General features: G+C 36.9%; 1 pseudogene; it reads right to left on the reverse strand.

Moving 5' to 3' along the window:
* Nucleotides 1-11,515, reverse strand: part of LOC107529745 (small ribosomal subunit protein uS12 pseudogene) — a 55,373-nt pseudogene extending 43,858 nt beyond the window's left edge.
* Between the last annotated feature and the right edge of the window lie 3,091 nt (nucleotides 11,516-14,606).

Genomic DNA, 14,606 nt, shown 5'->3' on the forward strand with positions numbered 1-14,606 from the left:
ACTCTAGGAATACATTATGATATCCTGTTGTTTGTTTCAACTGTTTTCTTTTTAAATGTTTTGGCAACAATTAGGATCATCTCAAGCCTTTCCACTGACAGCGATCTGATTATTGGCAGTATATCTATTCTTTCTTGTTCTTTCTAATTTAAAGTCCAAATTGGTGTGTGTTGATTCTGAATTTTCTTAAGTCTGAACCCCCTTTTTTTATCTCATTCTGTTGTTTAATCATTTAATGTTTGAGCTCTTATTTCACTAAATTATATTCTTAATATGCTGGTTTATATGGCAAGAAGTAATAGAGACACATGTTCTTTCCGTTTTGAACTGGCTTCTTAGACTTGGGGATACTCCATTCCTATTACTTTATCTGTTTTAACTTGTTTTATCCATATATTGGCATAAGATATTTCCTTCATTACCTGCTCTTATTCATCTAGGCCTACTTATCCTGGTCCAATCCTGTCAACACTGAAACTTGCTTTGATGGCTGTGTGAATTCTTGTCATTCTTCTCACTGTATCTGAGGACAGTTCGTTTGGCCCTCTGAGCTGTAGTCTGAGGGCTGAGCATGGCCTGAGTGGATGGTGAGAGGATGTCTAAACTGCAGCTGAGTAGATAAAGCTGAAGTTTATTTATTTAAGAATAAATGGGCTACACTTGTTTCTCTGACTGTTATAGATGCTTTAGTACAATGTAATTTGTCATAAAAACTGTGAAGGTTTATATTCCGTCTTTAGGAAGGAAATAGATTTTATGAATCTTACTCATTTATGCCAGTAGTTTGTGAGGACCAAGGGATCTGTGGTCATTATGGTTAGCCTGACTCCCACTCAACGTAAAAAGCTCAGTGAGCTGTGCCAATAGAAATTGTCTTAGATTTGCAAAGCAAAGGCTATTGGTAGACTAGTCAAGGCCACACACTCAAGGCTCCACAAGGTTAGGATAAGGGAAGTTGAACCAGCTACAAATAATTACATTAAGAGAAGAGCTATTGCAAAAGCTTTGTACTAACATGCCATTAAAAAAAAAATTCCTCTCTTCATTGGTAAATTTTCCATATCTGAATCAAAACTTCCTGCTGAAGGAATTCTTACTGACACAGTAAGAAGTATGTTTGAATGTACATATTAGAGAGACTAAATCACATATTTTCCTAAATACCTTAGCAGTTTTTATGTTCCTTAATTATACCAGTGATTGCTTAGCGTGCATTATTGTCATAATTATTGTTGTGTTCATGTCCTGTATCTCCCATTATATTGTAATTCCTTGACAATAGAGAGCATGTAATATTATTTTTTTGTCCTGTTTTTACTTCAAACAGTGCATCAAAGATTGCCTTACATATAATACATGGCCAGTAAATGTTTAGTTGGATCACTCCTTTTTGTTTCTATTACAGTTGCTATTCAATAATATTTTATATTAGTTTTGGGTGTGCAGTGTAGTATTAGACAAATATATAATTTACATATTTGGACCATTCTCATATAGAAATCCTAAAGGCACCAGAAGGATTTGTCAGTTTTGACAATTGCCAAGTTAGGGTTCTCCAAAGAAACAGAACCAATAGGATGCCTATTTTATAAAGAATTGGCTCATGCAATTGTGGAGGCTGAAAAGGCCAAAGATCAGTAGTTGGCAAATTGGAAACACAGGAGAACCAGTAGCGTAGTTCAGTCCAAAAGCTGGCTGGCTTGAGACCCAGAGCTGATGTTATAGTCTAACACAAATTCATGCTTACAAAAAAAACCAACTTCTAATATAAGTGTTATATGTGCCAATGGGGCACCATGGTTCAATTGTGGTATCTATTTGTTCTTTAAAGTCCTTATATAGTTGTAGACTGCAAGATGATTTTACGTGATAATTTGTAAATGCAATAAAATGTTATTTTGAGAATAAACAAACAAAAAGACAAAGATATAGCAGGGAAAAATCTTCCATCTCAAGGCAGTCAATTAACAGGAGTTCCTCATTACTCATAGTAGTGTTATTCATTTGTTTATTCAGGCCTTCAACTGATTGGATGAGGCCCACCCACATTAGGCAGAGCAATCTACTTCATTTAAAGTACATATTCAAAGCTTAAAATCATCTAAACCACCCCCAGAGAATGTTTGAAGAAATATTTGTGGCCCAGTCAAGTTAACACATGAAATTAAGCATCATGCCAAATAATTGATAATTTTATAAATATTCCCACACTGTTCACATGGACTATGTTGCTTAGATCATCTCTTCCCAGGATAAAATATGTCCCTTCCCTGTTCGTTACCTCATGCTGGATGACAGTTCTTATTTCTCATACTTTCACCCCTACAGATGACTAGTCAGAAGAGATTTTTTTAAAAAAGTAAATCTGGATTTTGTGTTTGGTTTTAAAAAAAAATTTGATGATGTTTTCAAAATAAATTATCTGTTTTTTGCTATTGGGTAAGAACTAAACATATTTGGAAAATTTGGGACTACTTAGATCATTTTATATGTCTGAGAGTTCATGTTGCATATAGGGATGTATTTTTTACTCATTTATCTCATTATATTCATTTTTATAAATTCCCTTTCTCTTGTGCAGAAATATGAAATGGGCCTTTTAATCCACACTGTGTATCTTCTTCTACGAAGGCAATTGTGAGGTTGAGGAGAGACAGATAAGCTAGACAGCGATTTCTCAAAGAAAGAAGTGATAGTCTTTTGTTCTGGAATGCCATTTGCATTTATGAGATATTTTCTGATGTGTCTATCAGGGCAGGTTAGCAGTACAGTGTTCAGGATTTCAGAATGTGCCTGAATTTCTCATCCCTGATGACCTTTTGACATTGCCTTTATGGGATTTAAAAGAAAGGTTCTCAACCACTCCATCACTCTAGTATCTGGTATTTATAAAAATACGTAAACATGGGAAAAATAGAAGTGAAAATTGAGCATTTGTGCAGTGAATTTAGGAAGAGGAAGATAACATGAATCAATAAGAATTACTTGCCTGGCCAGCATGGCTCATCAGTTGAGCATCGACCTAGGATCCAGGAGATTGAGGTTCGATCCCCTGTCAGGGCACATGCCCGGGTTGCGGGCTCCATCCCCAGTGGGGGGCGTGCGGGAGGCCGCCGATCAATGACTCTCTCATCATTGATGTTTCTATCTCTCGTTCTCCCTCTCCCTTCCTCTCTGAAATCAATATATATTTTAAAATATAATAATAATAATTACTTGTTTTTAGTCAGGGTCTAAATATTGATTAGACAACTGATAAATATTTAACAATAATTGCTTGAATCATGCCCACCTCCAAATTCAGCAGATATTTAAGTCTCTGACTATACATAAGGTATATATATTGAGCAAGATTTAATGCCACTGTCTTTTATTTGATTAATAAAATAATTATTTTTCAAATATTTTCTCTTTATGGTAAGAGTGCCAAGTGGAGAAAAATATACACTTTTCCTTTTTCTCATAGAAAATTATTGCTGATTAAGAAAGATAAGGAGAGGTGGGAAGCACAGGACTTTTTTAAAAAACTTTTCCTCTCAGTTTATCCTTTTAATTTTTGGTATCTTTATTACTGGGAATACGTTTTGCTTACCATCTCTGCTTTCAACCTGCCGTAGGGAACAGTTTGTATCTTCTGCTCATGATCTAGGGCTACTGATTCTTTGGGGGTTGCATGGCTTGGACCATTTATATTTTGAGTGGTTTCAATTCTGTCCCTTTTTCAGGAAAAATACATGATTCAAAGGGATAGTTGGCACTGACGGTACAATGTGGTTTTCCATTGGCTCATTTCCTGCTCCAGTGAAGAATAAAATCCACACATCCTAATTTCAAATCTACCCTTTCTCTACTACATAAAGTTTTCATTTAATATTTATGATGGAACCAATTACTATGTAGTGAAGCAGACTAAATTCTAGATAGACTTAGTAGACATTTGTCACATTTTAACCTAATAGTTTCTAAGAACTTATTTCTTTCTTTCTTTTTTTTTTAAGTATATCTTTATTGATTTCAGAGAAAGGAAGGGAGAGGGAGAGAGAGAGATAGAAACATCAATGATGAGAGAGTCATTGATGGGCTGCAGCCCACAACCCGGGCATGTGCCCTGACCGGGTATCGAACCCTGATTGCCTGGATCCTAGGTTGACGCTCAACCGCTGAGCCACGCCCGGCCGGGCAGAACTTATTTATTTCTAATGATCGATAGCCACAGATCATCCCCTGACACCTTTCAGTCAACTTGCAAGTGCATTCCATTGTCTAAAACTATGTTCAACACAAGCAAACATCTGCATATTGAATCAGTGTATAATTATCTTTGCAAATAAATAAAAGCACATAAATATTGCTAATGTCTTTGTCCTGTAAATTATATATGAGCAACATAAATATTCTACTTGATTAAAAATTCCTACATGTATCTGCTTTTACATGAAGCAACTAATTGACAAGGGATTGACATTAAGTCTGCCCCTCATCCTTATACATTACAGTGGGAAAAACAGTAAAGTCGGTATGGCTGGAAGTCTACAATGTGCTTCACAAAACCCTGTTTTACCAATGTATTAAAGGTTAAAGAGAAATGCCACAAAAAAACTGATAATGATGAATATTTTAATTTCACCTTGGACTTCAGTCTCCAAAAGTTACTTAAAATTCAGAGAAAGCACTAAATCTATAATCACTTGTGCTACTAAAATTATCCTTATTTCTTTTTTTTCTTACTTTCCTATAAGCTAAAGAATAAAATTGACAGTGTAAAAACAAATTATATGTTTTGTGTTTAAATGCATCAGCACACACACAATTCACAATCTTCATATTACTCTGATTGAAAATGCACTTTGCCTTAACAAGAAGCATCCTGCATTCTTGAGAGATCTAATTTTTCATGCTGTATAAATGCTATAGAAAGTTGTTTGGTCCCTTTCACACCATAGCATCCTTGTCTGTAGTATCATTTTAAAAGAATGAAGGTTAAGCCCACAAAACATTACTTGTAAAGCTCAGTTTTGCTATCTATTTATATATGACTCTACTATATTCATATTTTTTTACTTAGATGATACTTGAATATTAAAAAAGACATTACCTGGAAAGCTCATTACTGAGGATAGTTATGAAGTCGCCCTTTGATGGCTGAAAGTTCCAATGTTTTTAGATCTTGTTACTATTCGTGAGGCTGTGTGCCCTTTCACTTATAAGCTTGTTGACACCTTTGCTCAGTTCCAGCCACCTTGTTTTTAATTGCTGCATGTCAAACTGATTGATGGCTGTCAATTTCTAGCACTCAGCAGCAATGCTTCATTGCTCCATGTCATGAATCATTGTACATTTATTTGATTTCTTCTGCCCACCATAAAGCAGCCACTTGAAAATCCTGTTATTATCATAAACCACCCATTATCTAACTCAGTATATCTGGGATTCAGTAAATATCACTTCAAGGCTAAGGGACTGGCACTGTTCTAAATGTATGGAAGAATTACTCATACTTTCAAAGCTCTGAATTTGGCAATATCAAAACCTTGTTAAATGGACATAACTTATTCTGAGAAGAGTATTTTTGTGTCTGTGTTTTGTGCTTTCCTTGTGTGCTTTTGTTAAATTCTAGAGTGCAGCAAAGTTCCTGCACACCTATGGGTGATAAGTGTCTAGTGGGTGGATGGAGGCTTGTTTATGCCACACAACGTGGGAGTGAGTCATGGAAGGAATATGTACTGTGGGGCTCTTCAGAGCTCAGTTGTGATACCCGATTCACCACGGAGTAGCTGCATCACTTTCTAATATGCTCTGTGAGCTTCCATAGGCACATGTATGAAGTTAGAATACAATGTAACTATAGGATTTTTTCTTTTTTAGGATTAAATGAGATTTTAAATGTAAAATGGCTATCATATTGTTTGCCATACATTGAATTTTCAGTAAAACTTATTTTCTTATTAAAACTTATTTTCTTATTTTCCTTCGACGGTTGTCTAACAATGGTCAGTTTGTATTTAAATGATAGAAATTTGATTCTAAAAATTTGGTGTCTACAGCAAAGTTAGTTTATATGAAGGCAAAGCTGATATAGAAGTTTTATCATAATACCTGCCTTCAAAGAAAATCATACCTATTCAAAAGGCAAGAAGCATGCTATTCCTTTTAAAGAACAAAGGTTCTTTATGCTGAGTAGGTCATGGAACACGTTGCTTACACATATGAGACCCAACTCCAGATGACTTGAAGATTTAAAATTTCAAAGGAAGAAAATTTTAAATTAAGATGTACAATAAAATCAAACTCCATTGGGCTACTGAAAAACACAGACAACTCTAAAGCATGGATTTCTCAATCCCTTACCACTGTGATAAAGCATTTATATAAAATGAAACTTATGTTAGGTAAAAACAAAAAAAGTTCTGAAATGTTTCAGCTATACTCTAAAAAACTAGAAATAAAAGGGCCTTATTTTACCAGTTCATAAAAATAATTAGATACTTGTCTGAGTGAGTGGGAGAAGTGCAGCAGAGGAAATGTTCCCTGGGATCTGACTCTTAGGTACGCCATTAATTCAATTTTAAATGAAAATATTTACTTGCGGCAAAATAGATAATTTTATTTCCCTTCATTTTATTTTCATTCTCAGTTGATTAGGGCTTCTCAGTGCCAATAAATTTCTAATGATGAAATGTAGTTATTCCCTTATGTTCTAATACAAAATATTGTCAGTAGCTTTTGGTAATAATTAAAGTCAGGAGGCACAAATAACAAGATTTTGTTTTTTATTGAGATATCACCTAATAGGGAAAGCTGCTTCTGAAAAAATTGCCCTTAATGCCTTTTTATGTCTATATTTTCATAATGAATTTGTTATCATCTTAACTGTCTGAAAATGAAAAGAAGAATGTATTGGTTCTATTTTGTTTCAAAGCAGATATATCTACAGTCATAATTTCATTTTTTCTCTATCCTCTATTATTTCAAGTGAAGTAAAACAAAATAATAGAAATAAAATAAACTGGAACAAAACAAGCCAGCACTACAACTCAATCTTGAATCAATTAGTGTCCATGAGCATATTGCAAAGATGCATTAATCAACTAAATACAAGGGGAAGTATAGATATTTTTAATATTAGGTCATGATAATTATATAAAACTTTTTTTTTTAATATATCTTTATTGATTTTAGAGAGAGGAAAGGAGAGGGAGAGAGAGAGATAGAAACATCAATGATGAGAGAGTCATTGATCAAGCCTGAAACCGGGCATGTGCCCTGACCGGGGGAATCGAACCCTGATCGCCTGGATCCTAGGTCAATGCTCAACCGCTGAGCCACGCCTGGCCTGGCTATATAAAACTTTAAAAAAAAAAAATACCTTTAGTTGGTTGTCTGTAATTTTACAGATATGGCTAAAATTTCTTTTTAATACCAATTCATGTTTTCTATTACTATACAAATAGAAAGGCCTGGGTTTTGAATGTCTCCAGTTTTATTATTCTTACATTGCACCAGCTTATTTTGCTCATGACAACTGAAATGTTCAAAAGGAAATATGCAAAATAGGTCTTCTGATTGTAACTGATTTATTTGAAAATATTATATGCTTTAACCCTTAAGGTAACCTCTCAGTCAAAGGCGAGAATAGTATAAGATTTGGATTCCATGGTGTATTGCTATGTAGGTAGTTAGACATGAGCAGAGCAAGGACGATGGGCCTGGTACAGAAACTCGCCAGAGCAGAAAGCCCCAGATGCCTAGCAAGGGGCAAAACTGGGAAAACAACAACCTTGTCCCCAGGGGGACCTGTCCTCCCCCAGCATAGACCCCCTGAATGTTTCTTCCCTAAAAATAACATCTAGGCCTCAGTTGTATTTCAGGTCCAGGCCCAGAAAAGCAGCAAAACCAAACAAGTGGAGCCCTGACTGCCTCGGGACCAGCTACATTGACTACTGACCCACTGCCCTGGAACCAACCAATCAGTGGAGACCAGGTGTGTGAAAAAGAGCACCCCTGGAAAGCTGATGAATATTCTATTAAGACCCTCCCCTGAGACATCCCCTAAGATTTCCACCTGCAAGAAAGAGAGAAATATGCTGAGGACAAAGGACCCAGCGCAAGCTTCTCACTAGGGGAGCATGCCCATGCCATTCCCTTCCTCTTTCTTCCTTCTAAGGGACACCGCCCACAGGGCTTGCCACCAGGGCCGCGATGGGCAGCAACAGCCCTTCCCAGGCTTTCCCCCGAACCCGCCCCAAAGCCCCATCTCTCCCTGCCTTCCCCGGGAGCCAAAGCAGCCCAGCCCGGGCTCTCCTGCTGCGCTTCTGTGCCCTTCCTCGTTTCACCGTCCCAGTATATTTTTGCTGCTGTCAATAAATTCTTGCTTTCCTTTCTACACTTCGTCTCTTGATTGAAATCTTGCCCTCACGAAGACAAGAGCCGAGGTCTCGTCTCGCCAGCAACAGTATCAGAATTCAACACATTTTTAAAACAGGCTGCTTTATCTTTGTCTTTGTGGTATTCAAAACCATTGTGAAACTCCCCTGCAAGTATTTCTATTTGATCATCAGAATTCATTTCACATGGGTTAGCAACAACTTCGTAAGGGAGCGTGAGAGAGACTTGGGTCAGGCTGGACAAGCACAGCAGGCCACGTCGCGACTTCCTCACCGTGAGCCCTCGACTTCCTTACCTTCTCGCGCCTAAAATTACAGCCCTTACCTGAATTTTCCATAGGTAGACACATCTATTAACTGTTCTCTGTGTATTTATCACCATCGATCCATTTTGGTTATGCAAACTACACTTTAAAAGATGCAAATTTACTTTTAATACTTATCGATTGATTTTATAAATCATTGTATTTATAATTAAATTGTTACCCAACTGAGGCAGGGGCACAGGCAAAAAGAAACAGCTTAGAGCTTTCTTTAAGCCACTGCCCACCAGCTTCAAGCAGTTTACCCCTGTTTACACGAAAGAAATACTTCTTTAGGCCCACTATAAACTGGATTTACAGTTGTAATTATTTTTCTCACTGACTGCTCTGTTATACTAAGGACCGTGCTGTGATTCAGGATGTGCTTTCTGAGGCACTTTCATCGCAGGGTTTTCAAACTATATTTGCACATCTCAATTCAATTACATTAAATTATTTTTAATCCAAGCTGCATCTTTTCCTTCTATTTTTCCCCTTCTCGTCTGAATAACTCTGCCCTTGTTTGTGTAAAATTTATGCTGTCTCATTTTATTCTTTCCTTGTTTCTGATTTGAGGACTACCTGTAATCCATCTAATTAAAACTCCTGTGTAGGACAAAATATAAACTCACTGCCAGGAGGCAGTCTGCAGTTATTTGAAAAGGTTTGAAATCAATGCTCTAACTTTTCATGGCATCCTCAAGTGTTTGTGGATCCAGGTAATCGAATTGCATGATCATTCCCAAGTATAATTGGTATTCAGTTATATTATACTCCGGCATCTTGATGAGCCTGTCTGGCATTACAGCCATTCTAAAAGGTTGGCAAAATAATTCCAGTGATAGGCTATCTATAGGTAAGTATTGTTTAGATGGAACAAAGGAGTTTAAAAGAAAGGAACTGGGATAAAACAAATTGCAGGCATTATTTCTATTTTTTTAAAAAAAGGAATAAAAATAACAGGAGTAATGCAAGCTAACATAAACAATGTAAAAAGAAAAATAACTAAGTCCCAAAGGATGTTGATAGGAATAAAAATAGACATTTAAAAAATGTAAATTTAGAGCTACTGCTTAATTTTCCTGTCCATATACAGCGTGTTTCCTTCTTAGAAGCTCTCAGTATTGCTGAGTGAGTAAACCACATGTAAATGAGGCAATTGAAGCAGAACTGGAGACCTAAGAGGTGATAAAAGTGTTGTGCTAATATACGGAGAGGTCTCTGAAGGTCCTGAGAAAAGGGGTGCATAAGGTTCAATGTAGAGTTGTACATTTAGTCCCTAAGACTTGATAGAACTTATACTAAAATTAAGAAAAACAAATTCTTGGTACTTTTTAAAGTCTTTTTCTATGAAGTCAATAATATGCTTTTCTAGGATAGCATTTCACAAATAGTATAATTCTTTAGTCCTATAATAAGTATCCATTATATCCATTATATCAAACAGGCATATTCCTGCTTTTAGATATTTGCAAACATTTAGTTTTGAAAATTTAAACTTGAGTGAAGAAATTATTGAAAAGATGCTTCTAAAATAACAACCATTTCACTCTGTGTTGAATATGGAAGTGATTATGTGATTTTTATGTATCCAATCATGGGCTAGTCAATATCTAAAATTTTCTAAGACATCACATTGTTGTGAATTTATTTTGTATTGGGAAATGTTTTTTATTTGGATAATAAACTTAGTAAAATGTACACATAGAGATAGACACATTTTATTCAGTTATGTGAGTTGAAATTCTGATAATTTTTATTTTGGGTTTATCTTGGTTTTGTGTATCATTTCTTAACTTGATAACAACTATAATGATCACTCCAAAGGTTATATTCATAAAGTACAAATTACTAAATAAAAAAATAGCTGATGCAATCTTTTGAGATTCCTGAATCATTAAAGTAGATTAATTGCGTAAGTAATATAATCAGGGTAAATGCATTTTAATCCAGGTTAAAACATTCTCATGTCTAATGACCATAACATTATTCATGTGAAATGATAAAAATGATAAAATAATTGATATATATAATTTCATTTAAAATGCAATATAGTAATTAAAAGAACAAAATGAGCATATTTCTTCTATATAAGAAATTTATTATGAAAAAATAAATGAAACTCAGGAACCTAGTAATCAGATTAATGAAGTATGCTATACTTTCATTTCACCTTGATAATGAACACAACAAAAACATTATCATTACAGAATAATGCAGTTTTGTTCCATACATCAGTGTTTCTCACATATACAGTTATGCTTTTTATTTCATTCACTTTTGAACTACAAATCTCAGTTTGTGTCAGTCAGAAAGCAACAAGTCATAACTTCATTTTTAATTTTTTTTTTTGGCAAATGAAAAATTTATTACTTTTGAGTTTTCACCATCAAAACTTATGATCTTGATCTTTCCCTTCTTGCCTTTGTACAAGGCCAAAAAAGAGACATTGGCTACTTTGACAACCTTAAAGCGAACTCCAGGAATGTCACCAACAGCATGACTTTTGCAACCAAACCCAGCAACCAGCACTTCATCATTTTCCTCACTAAAATTCAAACAACCATCTTTGGGTACCAAGGCTGTGATTTTTTTGCCATTTGTGATCAGCTGGACCCTGACACACTTCCTAATGGCAGAATTTGGCTGTTTGGCTTCAACCCCTACTTTTTGCAGCACAATTCCCTTTGCATGGGAAGCGCCTCCAAAAGGGTTGGCCTTCAGGGCTGCGCCCAAGTGAGCTTTCTTGGACTGTTTATCAGGCCACTTCTGATCTCGTTAGTAGCTCCGGAGCTTCCTGCCAGTACGCAGACCACGACACTTGCCCATCCTGCTGGCTCCAAGGGCCTGACCAAAAGACCGCAACTTCATATTTTTAATCACATGCTGACTCAATTTAAAATTTTGAATTCATTTTTTCAGCTTAATTTTTACAAATATAATATGAAATAATAAGTAGTAAATATTTTTGCTTGAGAATGATTCCTAGTTTAAATTTAAAGTAAAGGCAATGTCCATCACTAAATGTAGCAGGTGTTTAATTAAATTTCTTTTAACTTAATCCCAAGACATACTTTTGAATCCACACAATTTATCAAGGACTTAACTATTTTGTTAATATTTATTTTTCAGGAATGAAATCTGATGAATTTAGCTGGAAAACTAAGGTTAAATAAGTAATCAAGATAACCTTTATCTTATCACAAAAGTTTATTATAATAAATAATATCTGTACAGATTTATATAAAAAAATCATTCATTATGTACATAAACTAATAAACTAAAAGAGAGACAAGGAAATTCAATTTGACCTAGAAATACCATTCTATTATGAGCTTAAAAAACTATACAGATGACCACCATTGTACATAACATAGGGATTTAGAAATTATCCCCTTTCTGTGGTATCCAGGGGTCAGAGATCATAACGTGGGTGTGTGTTTTCCTGGAGGAGACATTGAGATAAACATTTGAGTGCAAATAATTATTTTGGAGTATAAATGTCACTGGTAGAGATGTGAGAAAACAAGACGGAAGAACAAGCAGTCATAAAGGGTGTATTACAGTCAGCTATCATAGTGGGCAACTGGAATTTAATCTACTGGAGAAGCTCTAGAAAGCAGTGTAAAATCACACCTCAAAAGCCTCTCACTTGAGAGGCAAGGGAGCTATATACTTTTCCATCAACTCCCAGAGAAGTGTGAATGTTCCTTAATGTTACTGCTTCTTAAAATTTGGTCACAATTTAAATATATATGGTGTCCCAAAGAAATGTATACACACTTTGAGAATTATTAATTCCAATGGGTTAAACCTGAAAAGAAAGAAACAATTGAGCTCTCAGCTGTTAAAATGTGTATACATTTTTAAATATTTATATATATAACAACAAAAACCAACAAATCACAAAATGATGGTTTGTAGGCACCCCTGCTGCTGTAGTCGGTCCTGAGGCTGGCCAAAGCTGATATTCTTTATATTTCTCTTCTGCTCATATATTTTCCTCTGCTCAAGTCAGCACTTCTGCTAGCAAAGAGGACTGGCCCAGTGATAAATCATACCTTCGTGCCTGAGGGTTCCAGTCCTTTGGTTACAATGTCTTATTCAGATTGCGTTTCCTGCAATTGCTACTTCAGATTTTATCTTAATGGAGCACTAATGTTAGCCTGGGCAGCTAGAGCTAACAGAAGAGAGGGAGCTAGACTGGCTGGGACTGACTGGGTCCAGAAATTACACTTAACCAGGCTTAAATCTGAACGGTACAGCTTCAGACACCCCAGGAGATAGCTAAATTCCCCGCCCAAGGATTAACGCCCCTCCATCTCTCTGTTGGGGAGGAAGGACCAGCTTTCCAATCTTCCCTGGGGCACAACTTGTCCACTCCCAGGACTACCTTAGGGAGGGATAAACAGTGAAGGGGAAATTCCTCTGCGGGGCACCTGCGCGGCAGAAGCCCGGATGGCTTAGGGGAAGGCCTTCAAGCTTCCAGGAGGCATGTGCAGCAGGAGTCAGGATGACCCTCCCCTCGGTAGGGAGCAAACTGAAGGAGGGAACGAGACCCTGGAAGATCTAGGGAAGGGATTGGGTAGGGGGAGGCCCCAGCACAAGTCCATGAAGAGCCAGGAAAGAGATTCATTAGTGTGAAAGAAAGTTTACCCCTTCCCAAGCCTGAGGTACTATAATCAAAGCTTAACAAAGGCCTGTGTCAGTGGCGCGTGTTTGTCCGTTGGTTCCCCGTTGGTTTGCGCGCTCTCTGCCTGCTCTCTCCCGTGTGTCCGTGTGGGCCCAGCTTGGGTGGGCACCAAGCTCCAGCCGGAATGCAGCCAGGAACAGAGACTAAGCGGGCTGTTTGGGGACAGAGACTGAGCTGGACTAAGCTTTGGCACAGATGAAACTGAACTAGGGCAGCTTCAGATGCCCTGTGCATGCCAGGTATCAGAGGGACATCTCTAGACCTTCTGGGCTTGGTTAAAGACAAGGCTGGACTTCTTCCAAAGCAGGAGAGAGCTGAGTCACTTGGTCATGGGTCCAGGGTCCCCAAATAAATGGGTCCCCAAAATGCTTTCCTTGTGACTCCATGAAAGAGCCCTATTTCCACTGGCAATGCTAACGAGTTCCATAAGGAATCTCTTTAGCTCCAAAAATATTTCTTCCTGCCCCCACTGTGCAACAGCAACCCTACCGCCTCATGATAACCGTGGTCACTTATCTTTGCCAGTATAGTAACTCAATTTTTGCTTATTGTTTTACTGGTATGACAGGCTCAAAATATCTAAGTTGAATCAATAATGTTAAATTTAGTGGGGTCCTTAATATGGTCTTGAGCACACATGTCCCTCCCCTCAGAACCAGGACTTCTAGTTCAGAAGGCCAAAAGTTGCATGGAGAGGCAAAAATTACTCAGAAGTGTCACTGGGAACAATGATGAGAAGGTGCTAAGAAAAAGGTATTCTATCTACTGGGGATATTACAGGTATTAGGGTCAAAGGATTCCATGAACATTGTGCGCATGTTGAACCAACTTTGCCACATTGTGGATTGCTTTTCCAAGGCACTGATCATGATCCCATTATAATAAATCAGTCCATTTGCTAGCCCTTGAGTAGACTTGCTGGCCCAGACACTGCAGATAGAGAAGGAAAATGCATAGCCGCACCCATGTCAAAGCAAAAATTGCACCAATGTTAAAAGGCAAGAAATAGCTTATTTAAGATTATTGCAATAAGGAAGCAGACTGAATTCAATTCCACTTAAACAAAATTGTGGGAGAGATTTTAAGCACTGGGCTGAGCTAGTGGGAAAGTATTAGAGGACTATAAGAGTTTGATCAGCTGTATGTGTCCAGCACATTCCTGAGTTTGCAGATGTGTTTCTCTTTTCTCTTCTCAGTAATTAGGTGATTTGTTAATTCTTGCCCATT

The sequence above is a fragment of the Miniopterus natalensis genome, chromosome 4 (genome assembly GCF_054644295.1).
Source record: "Miniopterus natalensis isolate mMinNat1 chromosome 4, mMinNat1.hap1, whole genome shotgun sequence".
Taxonomy (NCBI): Eukaryota; Metazoa; Chordata; class Mammalia; order Chiroptera; family Miniopteridae; genus Miniopterus; species Miniopterus natalensis.